Raw genomic sequence first — 4,718 nt, 5'->3', positions numbered from 1 at the left:
AACTAGTGGTAAGTTTAATAAAATATACAGTAAAATGAATAATTGAATAAAATATTTAAGTAGTTAATTGAAACACTTTAAGGATGACAGGACAGGTGATGTGTCACAGCTGCAGCATGTGAGAGCTCCTGGATGCCAGTGTGATCCAGGGCAAACACGTCTGCAGTACGTGTTTGCGGCTCAAAGAGGGAGAAAAAAGGAATGTAGTGGTAGTAGGGGACAGTATAGTAAGGTGTATTAACTCTGTTCTCTGCAGCAAAGAGCAAGAGTCCAGACGGCTGTGTTGCCTGCCGGTGCCAGGATTCAGGACATCTGCTCAGGGCTGGAGTAAAACATACAATGGGAGGGGGAGGATCCAGTCGTCGTGGTCCATGTCGGTACCAAGGACATAGGCAGGACAAGGATAGAGGTTCTGCAAAGTCAGTATGAAGAACTAGGCAGCAAATTAAGAAGCAGAACCTCAAAGTTAATCATCTCTGGATTATTACCTGAGCCATGTGCAAATTGGCATAGGACACATAAGATTAGAGAAAGTAATGTGCGGCTGAAAGACTGGTGTGGTAGTAGTGGGTTCTGGTTCGTGGGGCATTGGCACCAGCACTGGCGAAAGTGGTGGCTGTACCGTTGGGACGGTCTACAACTGAACCGTGCTGGTGCCGGTGTTCTAGCGAGCCAAATAACTAGAGAAGTAGAGACGGTTTTAAACTGAATAGTGGGGGCAAGGGATCAAATTTGGGAAGATATGGTGAATCAAGGAGGAGAGACAAGGCAAAAGAGAAAAGTATAAATATGGGAAATGATAAAGAGACCGAGACAGGAAGGGACAGAATGTACAAATCTAACAGTAAATCGACAGATAAGGCTAGAGGTGACAAAAATAATAAAAGGACAAAACTAAATGCTCTGTATCTGAATGCATGGAGCATTCGAAACAAAACAGATGAACTGAGAGCACAAATAGAATAAATAAGTACGATCTGATAGTCATTACAGAGACATGGCTGCAGGGCGACATAGATTGGGATGTGAATATTGGAGGTGACATGGCATTTTGGAAGGACAGGAAGCGAAGAAAAGGTGGCGGGGTAGCTCTGTTAATTAATAATGGTATTAGCGTAATATAGAGGGATGACCTAAGTTCAGGAGATCACGATGTAGAAGCAGTTTGGGTACAAATGAGAAACCATAAAGGCAAGAAGTCACTTGTGGGAGTGGTGTACAGGCCACCTAACATTAACCACACTGTCGAATCGGATATGAAGGAAGAAATAATGGCAGCTTGTCAGAAAGGTACAGTGATAATTATGGGGGATTTTAATCTACATATAGACTGGAAAATTCAGATGGGCAGAGGTAGCCGAGATGAGGAGTACATAGAATGTTTTGGGGATAATTTCTTGGAACAATACATTCTGGAGCCAACCAGAGAGCAGGCTATACTAGACCTGGCATTGTGCAACGAGATAGGATTAATTAATGACCTCATAGTTAAGGTGCCCCTAGGTAGTAGCGATTATAATATGATTGAATTTTACATTCAGTTTGAGGGAGAGGAGAGAGGGTCCCAGACTAGTATTTTAAATTTAAATAAGGGCAATTATAAGGTCATGAAAGCAGAGCTAGCTAAAGTGAACTGGCAAATTAGGTTAAGGGATAAGTCAATAGAGATGCAGTGGCAGCCATTTAAGGGGATATTTCAGAATACACAGAATAGATACATTTCAACGAGAAAGAAAAGTTCCAAAGGTGGGACTCACCATCCATGGTTCACGAAAACAGTTAAAGATACTATCAAACTTAAAGAAAAAGCGTATAATTGTGCAAAGATGGGAGGCAGGTCAGATGATTGGACAGAATATAAAAAAAAAACAGCAAAGAATTACTAAAAGATTGATAAGGAAGGTAAAATTAGAGTATGAGAGAAAGCTCGCAAGAAATTTCAAGACAACCAGTAAGAGTTTCGATAGATATTTTAAAAAGAAAAGAGTTAACAAAGCGACTGTTGGTCCTTTGGAAAGTGTGTCTGGGGAATTAATAATGGATAATTAAGAGATGGCAGATGAATTGAACAGATACTTTGCATCGTTCTTCACTATTGAGGATACAAATAACATCCCAGTATTAGCCGTATATCAGGAAATTGAAGGGATGGAGGAACTCAAGAAAATTACAATCACCAGGGAAGTGATACTAAACAAATTGATGGAGCTGCGGGTTGACAAGTCACCAGGTCCTGAATTGGCTAGTGAGATAGTTGATGCGCTGGTTTTAATATTCCAAAATTCCCTAGATTCGGGAAGGTTCCGTTAGATTGGAAAAGAGTGAAAGTAACTCATTTATTCAAAAGGGAGGGAGCCAGAAAGCATGAAATGACAGGCCAGTTAGCTTAACATTTGTCTTAGGGAAAATGTTTGGAGCTATTACAGAGGATGTTATAGCAGGGCATTTAGAAAAAATTAAGGTAATCAGGCAGAGTCGACATGGTTTTTTGAAAGGGAAATCATGTTTAACCAATTTATTGGAGTTCTTTGAGGGAGTTACATGTGCTGTGGATAAAGGGGAACCAGTGGATGTATTGTATTTCGATTTCCAGAAGGATAAGATGCCATATCAAAGGTTATTGCAGAAAATAAAAGCTCATGGTGTCGGGGGTAACATATTGGCATGGATAGAAGATTGGCTAGCTGACAGGAAACAGAGAGTCAGCATAAATGGGTCATTTTCTGGTTGGCAAGAAGTGGTGTGGTGTGCCACAGGGATCTGTGCTGGGGCCTCAACTTTTTACAATTTATATGAATGACTTAGATGAAGGGACCGAAGGTATTGTTGCTAAATTTGCTGATCACAAAGATAGGTAGGAATGTCGGTTTTGAAGAGGACATAAGGGGGCTACAAAGGGATATAGATAGGTTAAGTGATTGGGCAAAGACCTGGCAAATGGAGTATAATGTTGGAAAGTGGGAAATTGTCCACTATGGCAGGAAGAATAAAAAAGCATATTATCTAAATGGTGAGAGATTGCAGAGCTCTGAGATGCAGGGGGATCTGGGTGTCCGAGGGCATGAATTGCAAAAGGTTAGTATGCAGGTCCAGCACGTAATTAGGAAAGCTAATAGAATGTTATCATTTATCACCATGGGAATTGAATACAATAGTAGGGAGGTTATGCTTCAGCTATACAGGACATTGGTGAGACCTCTTCTGCAGTACTGAGTACAGTACTGGTCTCCTTATTTGCGGAAAGATGTAAATGCATTGGAGGCAGTACAGAGAAGGTTTACTAGACTAATACATGGAATGGGTGGGCTGTCTTACGAGGAAAGATTGGACAAGCTAGGCTTGTCTCCGACAGGGTTTAGAAGAAGAAGAGGCGACATGATTTGTTATTTAATTTATTAATTAACAAATTAGCTATCCTCCAGTCTTCCGGTACCTCACCCGTGGCTACCGATGATACAAAAATCTCTGCCAGAGCCCCAGCAATCTCCTCCCTTGCTTCCCATAGCATCCTAGAATACATCTGATCAGGCCCTGGGGATTTATCCACCTTAATGCGCTTCAAAACCTCCAACACCTCCTCCTTTGCAATGTTGATATGCTGCAGGATATCGCTGTTCCCTCCCTTGAACTCACTAGCTTCCATGACCTTCTCCACGGTAAATACAGACGAGAAATATTCATTTAAGACCTCGCCCATTTCGCGTGGCTTCACACATAGATTGCCACACTGATCCTTAAGGGGACCTACTCTCTCCCTAGCTACCCTTTTACTCTTAATATACTTATAGAATCTTTTAGGATTCTCCTTTATCTTATCTGCCAGGGAAATCTCATGGCCCCTTTTCGCCCTCCTAATTTCCTTCTCAAGTGTACTCCTACATCCCCTATACTTCTCGAGGGACTCGCTCGATCCCAGCTGCCTATACCTGACGTATGCCTCCTTCTTTGTCCTGACCAGACCCTCAATATGCCTCGTCAACCGAGGTTCCCTAAACTTGCCAGCCTTGCCCTTCCATCTAACAGGAACATGCTGGCCCTGAACTCTTCCTGTCTCACTTTTAAAAGCCTCCCACTTGCCAGACGTCCCTTTACCTGTAAACAGCCTCTCCCATTCAACTTTTGAGAGTTCCTGTCTGATGCCATGGAAATTAGCCTTCCCCCAATTTAGGACTTCAACCTGAGGACCAGTCCTATCCTTTTTCAAAACTATCTTGAAGCTAATAGAGTTATGGTCACTGGTCCCAAAATGTTCCCCCACTGACACATCAACCACCTGCCCATCCTCATTTCCTAAGAGGAGGTCGAGTGTAGCCCCTTCTCTAGTCGGGCCATCCACGTACTGCTTCAGAGAACAATCCTGGATTCACTTAACAAATTCGTCCCCATCTGATCCCTTAGCACTAAGGCAGTCCCAGTCAATATTAGGGAAGTTAAAATCACCTACTATTACAACCCTATAATTCCTATACCTATCTGTGATTTCCCAACATATATGCTCCTCCACTTCCCTCTGACTATTGGGGGGCCTATAGTATAATCCCATCAAAGGGATCACCCTTTTATTATTTCTAAGTTCTGCCAGTATGGCCTCACTGGACATTCACCCCGGGATATCCTCTCTAAGTACTGATGTCCTCCCTAATCAATAGTGCAACTCCCCCTCCTCTCTTACCTCCACCTCTGTCACGCCGGAAGGATCGGTACCCCGAAACATTGAG

The sequence above is a fragment of the Heterodontus francisci genome, unplaced genomic scaffold, assembly GCF_036365525.1.
Source record: "Heterodontus francisci isolate sHetFra1 unplaced genomic scaffold, sHetFra1.hap1 HAP1_SCAFFOLD_456, whole genome shotgun sequence".
Taxonomy (NCBI): Eukaryota; Metazoa; Chordata; class Chondrichthyes; order Heterodontiformes; family Heterodontidae; genus Heterodontus; species Heterodontus francisci.
This window is presented reverse-complemented; position numbering follows the sequence as displayed.